Below are 20,756 nucleotides of genomic sequence, written 5' to 3'. Positions count from 1 at the left end.
TTCAGACTCACTGCTGCTTCTGCTGCCCAGGGCTGCCTCCCAGGTCAGAGGTCAGAGGTTAGAGGTTATCAAACACCCAGGGCAGGGACTCCCACGTTCTGCAAAGTCACAGGCACCACTGTCATCATCTGCTTCCAGTACTCCAGCTGTATTTACAGGCTCCCTAGTCACTCAGGGAGAACGGCATCCTGCAGAAGGACAGAACCCACAGTGCAGAAGGACTCTGGGGGCAAAAATAAAATGCAATAACTTGTGCTCTTTCAGGTCAGTGCGTTTTTGCTATTTAGAAGTCTGCTGAGAGACACCCCTGGCAGTCCAGTGGTTAGGAGTCCCGGCTTCCACTCCAGGGGGTGCAGGTTCCATCCCTGGTCGGGGAACTAGTATCCCACAAGCTGCTCTGCACAGCCAAAAAAAAAAAAGAAGTCTGCTGAAGCGAGCAACATCAAAGCACCCCATGTCCTTAGTCTCTACAGACTGTTCTCCGCACCCAACAGCGATTTTTTGGAATACTGAGTCAGACCCTAACATGCCTTCAAAATCCTCCAGACAGACCCCACCTCTCTCTGAAGGTAATCAGAGTCCCTGACATTGTGTATGAGGCTGTGCTCCTGGCTGTCTTTCTGACACCCGCTCCCCCAGTCCCTGCACTCCAGCCCACTGGCCTCTGTGCTATGTCCAGAGCGCTCCAAGCCCACTCATACCTCAGGACCTCTGCACACACTGTTCCCATGTCTGGAGAGCTCCTTCTGAATCCCTCAATATCTGCAAGGCTCACCCTCACTTCTTTCAGGTCTCTGCTCATATGTCACCTCATCAGAGAGGCCTTCCCAGCCATGCTGCCTAAAATAACAGCCCTTGTTCATCCTTCCCTTAACCTTCTTCACTTTTTCCATAGCACACATCGTCACCTGGCATTCCTATAGATCCTCTGTGCTTTTAAATTGTATCCTTTTGAATGGGGATTTTTTTCTTGTTCCCCAACTATATCCCTAAGACCCAGAATGTGTCTGACGAATAACAGACATTCAATAAATATTTTTGAATGAATGCTACTGGTTAGTCTGCCTAGATGGGTGTATAATGGTATTAACTATTTTCTTTTTAATAATGAAATATCATAATACAACAGTGCCTACAATGCATATGTACTCTTTAAAGAATAAGTGCGCACCCATGTATTACCACAAAGTGTACCAATGATGTATTTTGAGGTACCAAAATAGATCTTCGATCAAGTCCAAGTACTAAATTATTTCCCCTTATCAGTCAATTGGAACTGTCTTTGATGTAGATAGCAGAAAAGCTGACTCAAAGTGGCTTACACAATAAGGAAATTTATCATATAAAGTCTCATTTTAAAAATCCATAGGCAAAAAAAAAAAAAAAAATCCATAGGCAGATACATGCCCCCCATGTTCATAGCAGCACTGCTCACAATAGCAAGACATGGAAGCAACCTAAATGTCCATCGACAGCTGAACGGATAAAGAAGATGTGGTACATATGCACAATGGAATATTACTCAGCCATAAAAAGGAACGAAATAATGCCATTTGCAGCAACGTGGATGGACCTAGAGATTATCATACTAAGTGAAGTAAGTCAGACAGAGAAAGACAAATACCACATGATATCACTTATATGTGGAATCTAAAACATGACACAAATGAACCTATCTACAAAGCAGAAACAAACAGACATAGAAAACAGACTTGTGGTTGCCAAAGGGGAGTGAGGTGGGGAGGGATGGACTGGGAGTTTGGGGTTAACAGATGCAAACTATTACATATAGAATGAATGGACAAAAAGGTTCTACTGCATAGAGCACAAGGAACTATATTCAGTGTCCTGAGATAAACCATAATGGAAAAGAATATAAAAAAGAATGTATGTATGTAACTGAGTCACTTGGCTGTACAGCAGAAATTAACACAACACTGTAAATCAACTATACTTCAATTTAAAAAAATTCGTAAGTAGAAGGAGCTTTAAGCAATGGTTGCTTCAGGGGTTAGGGGGTGTCACCAAAGTATTGTTCTGATCCTTCTCTCCATTCTGCCTTCCTTGGTATCAGCCTCGTCCTAAAGCTGACTCACTAATGGTGGCAAGATGACTGCCCATAGATGCAGGCTGTATGCTTCGTCTTTCATGTCCAAGAAAGAGCATCACGGGCTAAAGATGCTGAGCGCGCTCCGATTAGACTTGCGTGGGTCCATTGCTCACCTCTGGGCCAACCACGTGCCTAGGGGAATGCAATGTGCTCATTGGCTTAGCCGAGCTCAAGTGCTCCAACCTTGGATCCCCAGGTAGAGACACACGAATCCCTGAATAGAAACTAGGGACTGTCGGGAATAGAGAACAGAGTCGTGGTCGCCAAGGGGGAGGGGGGTGAGGGAGGGATGGATTGGGAGTTTGGGATTAGCAGATGCAAACTGTTATATACAGAACGGATAAACAACAAGGTCATACCATAATAGCCCAGGGGACTCTATTCAATATGCTGTGATAAACCATAATGGAAAAGAATATGAAAAAGAATATATATATATATATATATGTACACTGAATCACTTTGCTATACAGTGAAAATTAACACAACATTGTAAATCAACTATACTTCAATAAAATAAGTTAAAAAAAAAAGAAATCAGGGACGATTGGAAAGGTGTAATGCAAGCTGGGATGGCATTCACAAATGTCCACTGTACCTTTTTTCACCAAAGAGTAGTTCAGAGCCGATTTTCTCCAGCTATAGACATATTCTAGCAAGCTTCATATCTGCTCTCCCAGCCCACAGCAAGTGGACAGCACTTGAAGCAGACAGATTGACAAAAACAGGCAATGGCACCAAGTAGACACAAGATTCCTAAAAACATGATCATTCGGCCACAGGGCAAAAAGACCAACACAGCAGCTCAGTGATGACACCCTCATTACACCTCAGTGTGACAGGAATGGTATGGTGACCCTGAGGAATAAAACCTTTAAGCTGTATCCAGTGGACAATGTTTAGGAAGATAAAAGGATGTTTAATGGATTTTGAAGAGGTTCTATCAAAACGTTAACTATTACAATGAAGACACTCAAAGAAATGTTTCAGTTCTCCCAAATGATGCCAACTAAATGAATAGCTGTTAGCTATAATTATCAAAATTATAGTGAGATGAGAAGCCATACTTTCCACAATTTGGGGGAATTTCTACCTATCACAGACCTATTATTAAAAAGAAAATTATAACAATTTAATGAGCAAAATGAATGGGGTTTTTTTTCATAAAAAGCAATAAGTAGTTCCCTCCAACCTCAAAAGTTAAAAAGGGGAACTTAAGTCTCAGGTCACTGTATTTCCCACTTCTAGTAAGTACGCTGGAGCTGCCAATTTAACAAATACTTACTGGGAACCTGAATATTTTTTTCAACTTGAATGTTCCTGATGGTTTTTTGAGCAAGGAGGCAATGGTTAGCACAACCCACAGTTTTGCACATGGAAAATCAAGACTCTAAGTAGTGAAATAACTCACTTTTGGGGGAGCATTGAGTCCACTCAACAGGAAAACGTCCAATATTGTCCCTGTGTTGGGCCATTGATTGTTTTAAGGTACTAAAGACAAAAACGAGAGGAATCAAGATCTGAGATTGAGTAAGACACAGGGCTCCGTCTGGGGATGCCACACTGAAGATTCTGTTCAATTTTTCAACTCAGTTTTGGATCCCATGGTCCATAGATTTTTCTTTTCAATCTTTTCCTCTTTAACCAGGGAAGCCTTAATGGCCAGCAGTCCCCAAAGTGATATAATCTGAGGGCTACCTAGGAAAGGCCTTTACTCCAAATGTTTTCTTCACCACTATTGTGAAATGCCACCAACGGAGAGCACTGGGGGAGGGACACATATTCTGCCAACTTCAGGGGTCCCCTAATATATTGCATATATTCCTGGGAGATATAACAAGACCCTGGCGGTCAAGGCACTGACCAATGAGAAACAAGTTGGGCGGCTGGGCAAGGGGCAGGTGAGCGTGTGAGCTGAAGCTGGGAGCAGAGGTTAGATGAGCTGATTGCTATTGTCTTAACCCAGCCTGACCTACAACTGTCTGTACTTCTCTACCCCCTGAGGCTTCCGCCCTAACCTAGAACAGTCCACTTTAGCTCTTGTCATTTCAGAGCAGTCCCTCAGGCTCCAGGCTGTGCCTCCCTCTCCTGGGCCTTGTGCCCCGCTCCCCTATAACAGTTATGCCTCAACACACCTGTATCGGTCAGCTCAGGAGGTCTGCCCTGAGAGAGTAGCACAGCCTGGGGGCTTCAAAAGCAGACATTTATTGTCTTATTGTCCTGGAGGCTGAAGGCTGAGATCAAGGGGTGGGCAGGGTTGGCTTCTGCTGAGGCCTCTCTTGGCTTGTGGACAGCTGTCTTCTCCCCACATCTTCATGGGGTCTTCCCTCTGTGTCTGTGTTCAAATTTCCTCTTCTTATAAGGACAGCAGTCCTATTGGATTAGGGCCTACCTTAGTGACCTCATTTTAACTTACCCCTTTAGAGGGCTTATCTCCAAATACTGTCACATTCTGAGGTGTTGGGGGTTAAGATTTCAACATGTGAATTTGGGGGGTCGTAACTCAGCCCACAACAATACCTGACTTTGAAGAGTCCCCTCAAAGGCCCTTGACTCCCATCCTGAAACACTGCCCCTACATCCATTTCAAATTTATCAGAGCAGGTTTCCTAGATCCAGGATTTTCTAGTCTGAAGTTCTCCTGGAGAACATTAGGCAGGACACAGTGCCTTTAAATTGGGAGACCAACCCTGCAGGCAATTCACGGGTTTCTTTATTTGGTCAGAATTAGAAGTGGGTTCTGCAGGGGTATCTTGAATTTTACCCACAAGATGACTTCTAGTCTGGATTGGGCATCTTTGGTGATGGACACCCTGTGACTTTCTGAGAAGCGGTAGACCCAGGTGAAGAGTATCAATTAAAGCATTTCAGAATTAAAAGGAGAAATGGCACCACCATGGAAATAAAATCAAAAGTCCTTGTTCCCTCTGTTGGTTGAATCCTAGGGATTACGGAAATCAGATGCTGGCAGCATTAGCCCAGATCTTTGATTGGGGCCACCCCTCCGGCTCTATTTCACATTTCGTTACCTGGGTTGCATACCTTTCAAAGAATGGCCTGTAGTCAGGGTTTGCAGCTCTTTGCCCCCCAGGCTGTAGGAATGGCATCACTCTGAGGCCCCTCATGAAAAGCAACTCCAGGTCTTTCAGCCCTTCCTTTCTGGGCTGTGTGACTCCACCTGATTCTGGGAAAGAGCCTCGCATCCCCCCATCCTGACCCCACGCCTCATCCCACCACCCTCGCTGCTGGGCTGGTCTCAGAGTCCAGAGAGCAGGAGGTAAGTTCTATACGTAGTGACATCACTCAGTAGCTCCAGCAAACGGCAGTGTCCCCTCCACTTCCCAACTCCCGGAGCACCCAGGACCAGACAGCAGCCTGACACACCCTCCTTGAATCAGGACCTCACAAAACACTACCAAGGCAGCCTTGAGACGTTCACCGACACGGCCTCAATTAACCCAGGAAAGAAAGCTTCCCATGCTCTTTCCATTCCCCGCGAAAAAGGGAACGAGATCCCCTCTCCTGGGAATCCTTAAAAATAGGTGAGAGGTTCATCTGTTGTAGCTGGAGGATGCGTGAGGGCGAGTGGAATGTCTCTTGGGGCCTGGGGGATCCTCTGATCCAGAACCCAGCCGTGTGGTTTAAACAGCCCTGGTCACCTCCACAGGGAACCCCTGGGATGGACCATGAACCGTCTCCTCTGTCGTGACTGCCCTGGACGCTGTGGTCTTTCCCCTCCTCAGCACCGGCACTCTTACGTTCAGCTATTCCAAGAACACTGACCATGCATTTGTTTGTTATAATGCACTCCCTGAAGACATGATGCTCGGAGAGGCTAGCGCTCTGGCCGTTCCCCAAGCTCCTGTGAGCCCTCATGAGGAGCAACACGCATCAGTGACACAGGGCTTAGCCCGTCTCTCTCTGCAACCTCCCACTGCATCCTCTCCTCACACTGGTTCCATCAAACTTGCTGACGAGCGGCACTCAACCCTGCTGCCCTCTGAGCAGTCATCTTATTGCTCCCTTCCTTTGGCCGCCAACCTTCTGCCTCCGCCTCTTGATCCCTTGTCTCTTCCTTAACCCCCTTCAATTTGGTTTCCATCTACTCCAAATAAGCGTAATTTTCAAAATGGTGTGTTCCATGCACCAGGGGCTCAGGGGGAAGAAGGCATGGGCCTGGTTCCTAAGAGATCAAAGAGCTTCCGACCCACTGGTGGATGCTCAGTTAGATGGGGGTAGAGACAACCACGCCGCCAGGCAGAATGTTTCAAGTGCTATAGAAAGAGAAATAAAGATGGAGCTTCCTTAAACATACTGAAAATAGAGCTACCATATGATCCAGCAATCCCACTCCTGGGCAAATATCTGGAAAAGATGGAGATTCTAATTTGAAAAGATACACGCACCCCAGTGTTCACAGTAGCATTATGTACAATAGCCAAAACATGGAAACAACCTGTGTCCACTGCCAGGTGAATGGATAAAGAAGATGTGGTATATATACACAATGGAATACTACTCAGCCATAAAAAAGAATGAAATAATGCATTTGCAGCAACATGGATGGACCCAGAGATTATCACACTAAGTGAAGTAAGTCAGACAGAGAAAGACAAAAATCATATGATATGACTTACATATGGAATCTAAAATATGATACAAATGAACTTATTTACAACACAGAAACAGACTCACAGACATAGAAAATAAACTGATGGTTACCAAAGAGGAAAGGGGGGCGAGGGATAAATTAGGAGGTTGGGATTAACATACACACACTACTACATATAAAATAGGTAAACAAGGACCTATTGTGTAGCACAGGGAACTGTGTTCAGTATCTTGTAATAACCTATAATGTAAAAGAATCTGAAAAAGAATATGTATACGCATACACACACACATATATATATATAACTGAATCAGTTAGCTGTACACCAGAAACTAACACAATATTGTAAATCAACAATACTTTGATTTAAAAAAAGAAGAAATATAGGTGCGGCCGCGACTGTTTGTTGGGGCCCTGACAGTTTGTCTGCTGCTGGGAGGGACAGAGTTTGCAGCCTTGGGGCCTCCACGTGTGCGCTCCCCAGGGCCTGTGCACCCAGGTGGACCCTCAGAGTTAGCAACCCGTGTTTTCAAAGGTAACCAACTGCCCACACACACAAAAATATTCCAAGCAAAAGCACCAACCTGTCTGCTGTGGTCCAAGAAGGGAGTTCTCCAATTTTCCTGCTTCACCCTTTCTGTATTGTCTACTTGTCTGCAGGGAGCATGGATGGCTGTTGTCATATCATGTAAGGCACTTTTAGAAAGTCAAGGAAACTTTGGGGAATTCCCTGGCGGTCCAGTGGTTAGGACGCTGTGCTTCCACTTCAGGGGGTGAAGGTTCAGTCCCTGGGACTAAGATCATGCATGCATGAATGCATAACATAAATAAATAAACTCTTCCCCTTTACAAATAAATAAATAAATAAAAAGAAATATATATTTACGGCAAAAAAAAAGAGAGAGAGAGAAAGGAGTAGGTGGAGATTTTGGGGGGACGTGCAAGCCACACTCAAGCTGAGCTTAAAAAGGACCAGCAAGATCTTTAAAGGTACAGAATGAGAGCCACTCTGGCTGATCAGGGTGCAGGTTCAGGAAGCATTCAGGCCACAGAGGCAGCAGGGGTCTGAGTGAGGAGGGAATTTGGGGGTCAAACAGAGGAATGCAGCGCTGAGGAGTCTGGGCTGAGCTTGGCGTGTGTGAGCAGGCCTCTGCTTGAGGGGCCTTTAGCGGGCAGCCTTCACACATCACAAACTGGGGCTTCGCTCCAACTTGTCCACTTATTAGCAACAAAGGAATTGAGTCATTATTACAATAGATCCCCAGGTTCTGTTATGCCACGCCCCATGGTCCTGTCCCACTTGTGAAAAAACAAAACGAGAGAGTTCAGTGGCCTCCTAGTGAGTAACTGACTTCAGCTTCTTAACAAGGGCAGGGTCAGAAGCCTCCATTCTGAGAGTGGGATTGACATCCATACACTAATATGTATAAAATGGATAACTAATAAGAACCTGCTGTATAAAAAAAATAATAAAATTTAAAAAAAAAAAGAAGTCTCCATTCTGATCTCCCACGAAAGATGTATGGGCTTGTGCCCAAGTGAGCAAAGCCTGGGGAGAGGGGCGGGTCTCTGAAGTTCCGGGGCTGCTCCAGCAGGATTGGAGGAGCCCCGTGCCTTCCTACCTCCACCTGACATCCACGGTTTCCTCCCAGTTTGTCTCCTAAGAGAACTGGGTCATCACTTCACAATCTGGAAATGGCTGCCAAGAAGGCTCTGTCCCCAGAGGATGGTATTCACTGGTGAAATGGAAGGCCTTCAGAGAGCAGACAGTGGCCAGGAGATAGTGATCAGACCCCAGGGCGGTGGTCAGCCCACACCTGGCACTGACATGCCACACAGACTTGGCTCCCGCGGATGCTACAGTTCCAGTTACTAGATACTTTTTCACTTATTTAAAGATGTCCGGCCAATGCCACCCTACAGGTATGTCTTCGCTGGGCTAGAGGACAAAGGCTATCTATTTACAAAATATATTTAAATAGCTTTTTATTTCCCTAATCCAATGTTTATGGCTTTCTTCAATTGTCTGAAAACTATTTTGCCAAAAATTACAGTGTGTTATTCTATTACCACCTTATTGTAATAATACCCTCCTTTTATAACCACTCCACCTGTTGGGCAGTGTCCCTGAATTTGCAAAGGCCTTTTACTGAAGAAAGCCACAGATGGGGGAGCAAGAACCATGTCCTTCTGCAGGTTCTCTTGGAGCCTCAGTTTCTCCTCCTGAAAATGGGATATATAATGTCATCTAGTTAACGAATTAGTATCCGAAAAATATTTTGAGATTGAGGTGTGAAAACTGCTATAAGATCAGAGCTATGGATGTGGCTTTTAAGCCACAGAAGTGGTCTTGTGTGTAATCTGAATATTCTTAACACACAAAAGGAGCTTACAGTTTAAAGGCATCTTTTAGTAAATGCATTTATGAAATGAAAAATTATGTGGCCCTCTTAGAAATGTCTCAAACATTTGGAATTTCTTAACACAACATTTTAACGCAATGTTAAGTCAGAATGGCTTGTTATTTGTTCTGCCCTCTGCTGATTAGATCAGATGAATTTAGCTCTAGAGTCAGACCTCAATGGCTTCAACTATTCAATTTATGAATCTAAGCAGGCCTGTTCCTCTTCAGTGCTCATAAGCACTTCTTCCCAGGAGAGGAAGGGGAAGGGAAAGCCAATGAAAATTAATTAATTTTGCTATTTTTAGTGAATGTGGGAAATGGGCTGATGGGAGACGAAACTCAAAACCTATTACGGAGCTGTTTGGATATAAATTACCCCTGTTCCCCTCAAATGGATGCTGGAAAATGGGCATATTTAGATACTCTGTTGGGCGTAATTATTCTCCCACCATAATACAGGTTTTGCAGGCATGGGCCATCTGTCCTGCCCGGGAGAGTCAGCGTGAAGCAGACTGCAATCCCTTCCCCAGCCAGCTCTGCCCCTCACCTGCAGGGTCTTGCATCTATTTTTGTCACCTCTGTCAGCCTGGCTAAGGGGCTCCAAATAAAACCGAAGGAAGACATGAAGATGGCCAAAAAAATGAAGTCTGCGTAGCACGAGCCTGCAGTCTTACCTTTTTGTAGCTTCTGTGGTCTTGCCTGAATGAAGGGCTTTACTCTGTGTTGGAGGAGGTGATGCTTTAGGTAGGTTAGCCTTACTCGTGGAATTATTGTTTGGATTTCTTTGGTACATGGAAGCACAGAATCTTTTCACAAGTTAAAAGTACTAACTTTGCATTTGGCATTCAGTAATTCTTTATGGAACACTTCGGGGAAACGTCGTGGCACGTTCCATCGAAATAATGGATTTTTACGTAGTTCTCAACCTTTAGCTGAGACACAGCTTCTATTTTGTTGTCATCCCTGTAGGCTTCCCTCTCAGTAACTCCTCAGCTGACTCCACTCAGATGAACATTTTATAAGACAAGATTTCCACATTTCTCATGTTTATGACTATTCCTAAAACTCTCATAAAGTTTGTACTTTCCCCCAATACTAATTTAATAACCTTGAAAATAGTCAACAGTATGAGCACAAATTCCTTAATTGGCTTTACAGAGAGAAAATGCATGAAATAGTACTGCTATACCCGGTCAACAGACTCAGGAACGGCAGCTCTGGTCAAAAGCAGAGAGCAGTGGATTAGAACAACCACTTTGTCACTTACTACACAAGTGAGATTGAGCAAAGTCACTGAACACTTCTGAACCTCAGTTTCATCTGTAAAATGGGAATAATCACTGAGAGGATTAAATGTGTGTGAATATGTTTTGTCAACCATGAAATGGTATAAAGATGTAACGGTTGTTATTATTTATACCCCTGAAATGTGAGCAACAGGGGCTCCAGGACTTTTTAGTTCCCGGGCCCCTGGCAGCGGAAGCACGGAGTCCTAACCACTGGAAATTCCCTCCAGGCCTTGAACAGAGCTTAAGAAAGAAGGTCGGGATCTGAGAGAGAAGATTATGAGCCCGAAAGGTGAGGGCCAAACACTTAGCATGAAAAACACATGTCACCGGTCCCATAAGGATGTTAACATGTATGAAGAACAGGCACCTGGTGCCCCAGGTCAAGTCTTGTTCGTGGAGATTCTATAATCCAGGCAACTCCCTGGCCTCCAACTTCCTGAGGTCACTGTTTCACTTAATATCAAAATGAAATGTGGTCATTAACAGCTGCATCTAGAATACTCTCATCTATTTCTCTAACATATCCAAGAACACATGGGTTTGCCTTCTCATCCACACTGTCACCGATTTCCCTGCTTTCCTCTGACTCCAAACCATTACTCCCAGCCCTGCTTTAACCGTCCTTGCTTTCCTGAAATCATGGGATATGACCCTTTCCGTTCCCCCAAAGCACTGCCAGCATTACATGGTTTGGGAGCAGCAGGGAGAGTTACCACACGGTGTGCAAACACTTCAAATCCAACGTCAGACATCGCTGCGCTCTCCAAGTCCCATCGCTCTCGACATAGAGAATGTTTTATATCCACATCTCTCCACAGGCCCTGGTTTTCTTCCATGTTTCTAGCTAGCCCTCCCCACCCCCATTCCTCTAGACTCTTCCATTTCCTTCTTCAGGATCCCGACCCCCTTCTTGAGATACCAGTGGATTACTCCTGTTTCTGTATCATGCAGAATGATTTAACATTTGTGTGTGTGTGTCTATACTTCTCCCAACTCAAGCGTACTAAGCAGACAGCCTCACCTTTCACAACCCAACAGGGATGATGGATGGATGAATGAATCTAAATTTAATGAGATGCCCAGCAGACGATTTAAAACCAGGTTCCTGACCACAGTGAGGGGAGGCACTCAGCTTGTTAAATGAAATGAATAATGCCCACAGGTGAAGATTGTTCAGGTCATGGTCATAGAAGTCATATTTGAGAGCAGGGTGATGAATGTCTTTGCCCAAGGAGAGCAGAGCGAACTCTGCTATAAGACTCAACTTCGGGAATTAAATACTTCTATTTAATGGACAGTCCAAGCTCCTAGACGCCTGTAAGCTGGGACGAGAACTCAGAGAAGACAGCTTCGGAACAGTCGTGGGAATAGAACCCGGACAGCCAGGGTTTAGGAAGTGAATGGAGGCGGGATGAAGAAGGCAGTAAATGTATTTAGGCCGCTGTGCTCTTACGTGAATCATTTACAAAGCTAGTAAGCATTTTAAGGAAAAGAACTCTATTCCTGTAACTGGTTTACAGAGGATTCTCACCTTGCTGGGGATCTAAGTACGGGATGGTTTCATTGCTGTCGGCAGCTGCTCTCTGCTGAATCCCCATTTCCTACCAGCGATCAGACTGGCCAGATTTAATAATCTGCCTAAGATTTGGGGGGTATTAGACCAGTCTCATTTTTGTATTTAAGATTCAATTCTAATCATTCAACGACGACCACAAAGAAAATAGCAAGTGTTGATGAAGATGTGGAGAAATTGGAACCCGCATACAGGCGTTGCAGGTGGGGTGCAGCCACTGTGGAAAACAGTATGGTGGGTCCTCAGAAAGGTAAACATGGAATCACCATACGATTCAGCAACTCTACCTCTGGGTATGCACCCAAAATCACTGAAAGCAGGGACTTGAACAGATTTTTGTGCCCCCACATTCACTGCAGCATTATTCACAATAGCCAAAACATGGAAACAACATAAGGGTCCATCACAGAAGAATGGATTTAAAAAGCATGGTCTATACATAAAAAGGATTATTAGTGAACTATAAAAACGATGGAAATTCTAATACATATTATGACATGGATGAACTTGAAAACATACTAAGTGAAAGACGTCGTCACAAAAGGACAGATACTGTGTGATTCCATTTATATGAGGTCCATAGAGTCGTCGAAATCATAGAGACAGAAAGTAGAACGGTGGTGCCAGGGGTGTGGGCTGGGGAATGGGAGTGAGGATTTAATGGGGACAGAGGTTCAGTTTGGGATAATGGAAAAGTACTGCAGACGGATAATGCCGATGGTTGCACAACACTGTGAGTGCACTTAATAGCACTGAACCGTACACTTAAAAATGGTTAAAATGGTAAATTTTATGCTATGTATATTTTACCACAATTAAAAAAAATTTTTTTTAAAGGTTCAGTCCTAGGCATTCCATCTCAAACTCAATCACCTGGCCAATCGGCCCCCCAGCAGCTTGCTTGTTCTGCCCTTGGGGTAATGTATATTCCCGCACATAGAGCCCCAAGAACTGGAGGGTCCCCTTCCACACGCTTGGACGGACTTGGAGAGTGGGGTGGGTGGAGCTGCCCCATCTTCCCGCAAGGCTCACTGAGCTTGCAGCCCTTCCAGCCCAAGGGAAGGGACTGCTCTGAAATCTCCAGCCTGGCAGGTCACAAGCCTTTCAAGTCTGTCCCCAAACCTCAGTGGGAAGGACACACTGTGCCATGCTCCTCGGCTCCCAGAATGCTCACTGTGACCTTCTTACCCCGCTCAGCTCCTCGTGGCCTGGGGGTAACTACGAGGTCACCCTAGCAAGAGTCTAATTCCCCGTTTTGCTGAACCCCAATCTTTATGAGTGATTGTCTTAGGACTCTTGCCCTGACTTGGCTGTGGGGATTAAAGGAACCCCTTCCCCTCTGTGGCAGGCAGAATTCTAAGCTGGCCCCCAAGATTCCAGCCCCCTAAGCGTGAGTGGAGCCTGCAGATATGATGGGATGTCACCTCTGTGATTATGTCACATTATGTGGCAAAAGGGATTCTGTGGATGTAAAGTCCCTAATCAGGGACTTCCCCGGTGGTCCAGCAGTTAAGATTCCACACTCCCAGTGCAGGGGGCCCGGGTTTCAATCCCTGGTCAGGGAACTAGATCTCGCATGCCACAAGGAAGATCCCGCATGCTGCAACTAAGACACGCTGCAGCCTAAATAAATAAATAAATATTTTAAAACAATCAAATGAAGTCCCTAATCAGTTGACTTGGAGATGGTTAGAAAGGAGATTGTCCTGGGTGGATAGAAAGGGAACACAGCCCCGCTCCAGTCTCCTGTTATAGCCTCCCACCATGAATACTAACTGCATCTCCACAAAGCTTAGGACCTGCAAGCCTCTTCTTAGTTTGGAAATGCGACTGGGGGTGTAGCTGGCAGTAGAGCCAGCTCAGAAGTGTTGACCATCAGGAAGTCCTGAGAAGCTGGTTAGTTCCTGGTGACTTCCTGAATGGGGAATGTAAGAGGTAGGTATTTTGGTCCTCAGGGCAATTTTAGTACAAGAGGGAAAAAATATCCCACATTTTATTACTCCCAGTGAACGGTAGCATTTGGTGTGATTTCTTTTCCTATTGTGATTCTCTGTAGGAAGAGGGTTTTTTTTTTTTAATCCTATTTAACAATTTAGAAATTGAAATAAAACATTTTAAGCTTATCAAAGAATTGCCAGTTTCATTTTCCCCATCCTTTCCTCCACCAGTATTGCAACTTGGAAATACAGTTGAGACCCACTGTCTGAGCACCTGGTGGCATCCAGGTGGCACTGACGGGAACAGAGTTATTGAATCTGTAAGCTGGGGACCGACATGGACTCCACGGTCCCACTAAGTGGTTAACAACCCTGCTCAGTGATTCCTGCGTCTCTCTGACTGCAACACTAGGTACCTTTTGCTCCCTCAAAATCAGGGAACTAACATCCTTAAGTTCAGGGTCACATCAAAGAAGAAGTTATGTCTTGGGTCACAACAGAATTGTATAAAAAAGAAAGTCAGCCCTCAAACGTAGAAATCTGGTGTAATGAAATCTTTTACCTGAAATGGGTTTAGAAGAATTCAGCTTAGCAGAAGGTAACACAAACTACAAATCTTAAGTATTCCAACACTGTACTCATCTCTCCTTCCAAATGTCTGTGACACAAACAGAACCGGGTCTCATTGGGTCCCAGCTCTTACCTAAGACCCACCTGAGGCCAGTTTCAGCCCATATTCAAATCTCCTGAGAATAAGGTTCACTCCAAAAGCACTCGTGAGGAGTGGAGGCCTTAGTGAAGTTTGTGGGAAGACGGACAGGGTTAAAAGACACTTGCACAGAAAACTTCCCAAGGCTCTCCTGTCCCCGGCTCCCCAGACACCGCAGGTTCCTGGAGCCATTTCCAAGACCCTGTCGGCTTTGCATCCTCCATCTGTAAACCGAAAGCTAGCCAGAGAACAGCGAAAGCGAAGCGAGTTATCCTCAGACAAATTTCAACAACCCCTGAGTCCTCAGGCTTATCTCTGGGGGGATACGGTTCACCTCACCATTGTTTTATTTACAGAATCACTTCTATTTCATCTAGGGATTAATAGAGGGTTGGTGACTAACCGGTTTATCATTTGAGTCTTGTCTGCATCCCACCAAGCCCTCCTGGACCATAAATTCCCTGTAGACAGGGAACTTATCCATACTGTTCACTGTTGCATCTCCCGGACTTTACTCCTAGTAACACCTGGCACAGAAGAAACCACAAGCAATCTCTGGATGAAAAATGAATGGGCTCCATACATTCTCTCTTCCGGTTTGGACGTCAGTCACTTGGCAGGTCCTAAAGCGTGAATGAACAGCACTTCTTCATCAGGGATATTTTTAGAACCTAGCCTCTCTTTCAGACTCTTATCATTGAGTTCAGATAAAATTATTTACCATTTTCTTCCAGATTTGTTTCTTCCAACATGTAGTTCTCCTTCAGAATACCGACCTGGAATACAGACAAGGTAGCCTGTTATCTATTTGCTTTCAGGAAGTATGGAACCACTTTATTATCATCTTTTAAAGTTTTCCTTGAAATTTGTCACCAAAAAACCTCCAGGCTGTAATTTCCTCATTTGTAGAATAATTATTTCTTTTTTTAAATCAAGAAATTTCACTAGCAGGTCATTCTTGAAGTGCATCAATCTCCTTCTCTTCCCTGCTTCTATTATCTACCAAATAGTTGTGGAATGTTTGATATAAGCCAGACTCTATGCTATGCACATTGGCATTTATTGTATCAAAAAATTTGTATTAGTCTGTGTTGATTTATAACAGTAAATACAGAACCACAACAGAAAATTTGGGACATATACAATACTATAAATAAGAATCACATAATCACAGCCAGAAAGAGTAACTGTCATCCTTTTGATATATTTCCTTCTAGTTTTTGAATATATACATGCATTTTTCCATAGCTGAAGCAATAGTTTACACACAATTCTGTAATGTTCTTTTCTCCCCTTTAACAATATATTAGGTATTTTCTTGTGTTCATGAAAAATACCTCATTTTTAATAGCTGCATAATAGTTCACTTAAACTTCCCCCTAATTTTGGATTTTTTGGTTGTTTCTAATTTTCTGACATTATGAAAAAGGAGACAGTGCACAAATATTTTTCCCCTTTTCTGATTATTTCTGTTGAATCCCTAGATATGGAATTGTAGGCCAAAGTATATAAACATTTTTAAGGGTCTTGAAATATTTCACAAAATCACTTTCCAGTAAAGTTATATCAACTTATGCTCCCACTATAATATATAAAATTGCCCATTTCATTGCACTCCTGCCAGTACTGAATGTTAGAATTTTAAAACGTTTTTCTAATTTAATAGATGAAAATATTGCTTACTATTTTAATTTTTTCAATTACTGGGTAATCCAAACACTTTAAAATATAATTACATATACACACTAATCGTTTTTATTTTTTCTTTGAGGAAATTTTCTCATTGAGTTATTAGAGTTTTCTTATCAATGTGTGTGTACTCTTGTATTGAGGATAAAATGAACTGTCAGGGCTTCCCTGGTGGCACAGTGGTTAAGAATCCGCCTGCCAATGCAGGGGACATGGGTTTGAGCCCTGGTCCGGGAAGATCCCACATGCCGCAGAGCGACTAAGCCCATGCACCACAACTACTGCACCTGTGCGCTAGAGCCCGCGAGCCACAACTACTGAGTCCACGTGCTACAACTACTGAAGCCTCCGTGCCTAGAGCCCGTGCTCCGCAACAAGAGAAGCCACCGCCATGAAGCCTGCTCACCGCAACGAAGAGTAGTCCCCACTCGCCGCAACTAGAGAAAGCCTGCACACAGCAACGAAGACCCAGTGCAGCCAAAAATAAATCAACAAATAAATTTTTTTTAAAAAATGAACTGTCAGATTTGTTCTGTTTTCTATTTTGTTCACAATATTTTTAGTTGTCACAATTTTTAAATTCTTATGTAATCTAGTCTACTGGTGATTTCCTTTATGATTTTTCGATTTCTTTTCTTCCCCCATCTTGAGGTTACATAAACATTTGCCTAAATTTTCTCCTAGTTTTAAAGTTCTTTAATGTAGCTGAAATTTCTTTTAGCACATAATGAAATGTATGAGCTCAACTTGATTTTTTTTTTCAAATTACTAGCTTTCTCAAGTCCATTTTATTGAGAATCTGTCCCTTTTTCATTTATTTTAGATGACTCCATCACATATTAAAATCTACAGTATATCAACACTGTCTTTTTCTGGGTTATCCTATTTTATTATCTATATCATTCAATATCTACTAATATTCTATTTTGATACTTTAAATTATTATTTTATACTGTTTAACTAACAAACGGGGAAATTTCCCGTCTGTTTCTTCATTTTCATAATCTTCTTAACCCTTCTTATCTGCTACTTGTTCAAGTAAACTTTAAAATAATTTTGTTTTGGCCTCCCAAGGTAGGTGTTAATAGCTTCATTGTACAGTTGAGGAACTGAGTCTCAAAAAGAATAAACAGCTCAAGATTACACATATTCTAAGTGGAAGAGGCATAAAGCAAAATCATGTCTTTTGACATGTCCTCTTTCAGCTCTAAAATGCTGTAATTTTTAGTAAACTCAGGAAGCTTACTCGCTAACCACTTTCTCCTTTCCTGTCTACCTCCCTCTAGTGGTCATTATAAATATTGCAGTTTCTCAAGCCAATTTTACACAGTAATTATTTTTATACAATAAAAATTATATGTTTAGCTTAAAGTTTACTTTAAAAATTTTAACTTACACAGAGTTAATAAGAATAATTGTCTAATATTTTGAGTCATGTATCACCGGCATTTTCTTAGCAAAGAACAGCCTCAGAAGAATTTAGTAAAAAGTCGAGTGAAAAGAAAGTAAAATTTTGTCAATTTCATGGATTTTTAAAGTAGTAACAACAGCAGGTCCAAAGACCCTCCAGATGTTTCTTCGTTCTTTTCTCCATTGACGTTATCTAAGTACTTTTAGGAATAACAATCTTTAAATTCCCCCTCTAAGCCATTTCTTGTTTTCTTACCTCACTTTATGTCCTTTCTCACCTTCTAGTGCCTTTGAGTAGGTTCAGTTGGCACAGAGGTGCCTGGGCAGGGGTGCAGGGGGTACTGGAAGGCAGCCTGAGCTCAGGTACTCACGCTGCGCCCTGGCCAGGTCTGCACCGGCCCCGCGGAAGGGCCACCTGTTCGCAATTCCCACAAAGATCAGGTACGAGCTAGCAGGGCTGGCCTCCTCCCCCTACCGCCTTGGTTGAAACCTCGGTCTCATTTTCTTCCCTGTTCATTTCCTGTCCGCCGCACCCTCCCACCCTTTTTTTCTTTTTGTGCCTTTTTCTTTTCCCTTTCTTCCTTCCTAATCCCATCATCCTTCAATTTCTTCTTCCCTATCTCCTCTTCACCTGGAAGAAAAGATACCGTGTAAAATTTAATTCATACACACAAGATAATGTGTACATTAAAATTTTTAAAGCTAAAAAACTAAGCTACACATATGTTTATACACCATAAAAGCTTAACCAAGCGAAAAGAACACTACTAAAAAGGAAAAATAATTCTGGGAAGCACTTATAATGTCTTTTTTTCTTTATCTGAATTTGTGAAAAACAGGGGCTGCCTATATTACTCTCGCCTGTGGCTATTTAATACTATTTAACTTTTACTAAGCCAATTCACGATACATGCATTAGTGTTTACATGGAACAAAATTTAAGAGAAAAAAGAACATGAACAGAAAGCTTAGGTCCATTATTCAATGAGGATGAAGGACTGACAGAATTGAGAATCTCTCCTGGATTTGGTTCAGAAAGAGGGGGATAATAATACTTGCCCAATTAACTAGTAAGTGCGGTAGATTAAAGTGCTTTGTAAACATTAATTAAAGATGCAGGGAGTTAGATGAGGCCAATATGTTATTAGTGAAAAAGTTTTCTTCCCTTTAATCAGGTATCTCTTCCTGGGGAGAGCAAAGAAATGATATAAGGACTAAGGAACTGGGGCTCAGCCCCGAGTGCCACCAGTGACTCAGTCATCCTGTGCCACCAACCACTTCCTTAATTTTCTGTAAAATGGGGACAAGCACCAACAGCACTTTGCAATACGGGTTTATGTCTGCCATTTGAGTATATATCAAACACTATAATTAATAAAACCCTATAACTCTTGTTTTCTCCTTTCCTACAGAGTTGTCCCACCCCATGGAAACACCGGTAACATTAACTTCCACCAACTTACAGAAGCCTTCCACAACCAGCTATTAGCCTCAGTGGATATTTCCATGGCGATAAAGAAGAAATGGCACCAAGGAATGGGGTCAAAACCTCTTGGACGAGCTTCCTCTCCTTTCTGAACCTCAGTTTTCCTCCTCTGTAAAATGGGGATAAGAAATTGGGGGTTCTAAGGATTGAATGAAATAATCTGTGTGTGTTAAATGCCTTGTCCAAGGGTAATAAGAATTCGATACGTGGTAGTTATTATTGTCATTAAATGTAAAATAACCTCTCAAAACTGACCAAGGAGGGGAAAAAAATGTCCCGTCTTACTCAGAGCTTCGAATGCAAATCCCTATTTCTCCTCCGAGTGTTTAACTCAGATATGGGGCTGGAGTTTCCTCAGATCGTCCCCAATTCAAACCTCGCACCAACACCGAGAGGCGGCTGCGGGGCAGCGCCGGCGCGGGGGCCTGTCCCTTTAAATGCCCCGGGCGCGCGCCGTGTGAGTTTGGGGAGGGAGCAGCCGAGACCCCGACAGGAGCGCGCACGAGCGCGCGCGGCGGGGCGGCCCTGGAAGGTCTGCGAGGCGCGCGCGGGCGGACAGGCGAACGGGCGGCGCTAGGGCTCGGCTCCCGCTTGCGGTCCGGGTGGGCTCCTGCGGGACTCCTGCGAGGTGAGTGCGGGCTTCTCGATCCCGGACAGGGTCGGAGGGCGGGAGGGCGTCCCGGCAGCCGATCGCCTTGTCTAGCACGTCGGTGAGTGCGGCGACGTTTGCAGCCGGTCGGGGGAGATCGGGGCTCTGGTGGGGTCCAGGGCGGGAAGGGCGAGCCCCTTTGCTAGTGAGCCGGCTGCCTGCGTTTCCCGCGCGTCCCTGCGGGTGCCCTCCCAGGGGGGATCTCTTCTGCTTGCTCTCCCGCTCCTCCGCATCGCGTCCCTTGGAAGTTAGGAAAGGCTCTGGCGCCGTCCGAGGGGCCGTCGTCGACCCGGTGGTCCCGCCCGGGAAACCCGGGGCCTCATTCAGGATCACGGGGTCCGCGTGCGTCCGGCTCGGGGGCGGTGGGGAGGACGCGAGGCTTTCCGACTCCGAGGCTGTCCTGGCGGCGGGCGAAGGTGGTCCATGGCACGATTCTTGCTTTACGCGCAGAGAGGTCCGGGTTGTCCCAACACCCCTGCCCTGTCCCCACTGCCCTCCCCGGAGCACCAATTGCCGCCGCAGCCGTCGAATTCCCAGGGCGCTGTGTCCCATCCCCCGCGGAGAGGAGGGCGGGAGCCTCATATTGGCAGGAGGTGGCCGAAGCCACCTGTTGAACTTGGGTCCTGCGCAAAGTGACCAGTAGATTTTCGTCCCCAACCCCTGACCCCCAACAGGTAACTGAATCACGCGGGAACGTGTAGGATCAGCCGGTGAGCAGGGGCGGGAGGGATTATAAAAAGAGAAGGCGATGTGGTCGATGTAATGCAAATAAAATAAACTCCAGAATTTCTCCAAAGCTTTGAAAGTTTCCCAGTATTGTTTTATGGAGTCTAAATTTAAGCACCTAGCCTTTTATATTTTTATTTTTTTCTTAAACCGCAGGAACTA

The 20,756-nt window shown here is 44.4% G+C and overlaps 1 protein-coding gene and 1 long non-coding RNA gene across 3 annotated transcripts in view; one reads left to right on the top strand and one right to left on the bottom strand.

Moving 5' to 3' along the window:
• Positions 1-18,151, bottom strand: part of LOC112392452 (uncharacterized) — a 35,103-nt gene extending 16,952 nt beyond the window's left edge. The window contains exons 1-2 of the long non-coding RNA XR_003001693.1: positions 17,990-18,151; positions 15,356-15,410 (exon numbers count right to left, since the gene is read on the bottom strand). This is a non-coding gene — a long non-coding RNA (uncharacterized LOC112392452). The remainder of the gene's footprint in view (positions 1-15,355; positions 15,411-17,989) is intronic.
• Positions 18,112-20,756, top strand: part of PROSER2 (proline and serine rich 2) — a 41,924-nt gene continuing 39,279 nt past the window's right edge. Inside the window, exons 1-2 of one of the 2 annotated variants that reach the window (XM_024734176.1) lie at positions 18,112-18,174; positions 19,146-19,847. The gene's annotated coding sequence lies outside the window, so the exon portion shown is untranslated. Of the gene's footprint in view, positions 18,175-18,717; positions 19,848-20,756 lie in introns of those variants that run through there. The other variant, XM_024734178.1, reaches the window with a different exon arrangement.

This window comes from Neophocaena asiaeorientalis, unplaced genomic scaffold (genome assembly GCF_003031525.2).
Source record: "Neophocaena asiaeorientalis asiaeorientalis breed wild unplaced genomic scaffold, Neophocaena_asiaeorientalis_V1.1 scaffold120, whole genome shotgun sequence".
Classification (NCBI taxonomy): Eukaryota; Metazoa; Chordata; class Mammalia; order Artiodactyla; family Phocoenidae; genus Neophocaena; species Neophocaena asiaeorientalis.
The sequence above is the reverse complement of the archived record's forward strand: the minus strand, read 5'-3'. Positions and strand labels throughout refer to the sequence as shown.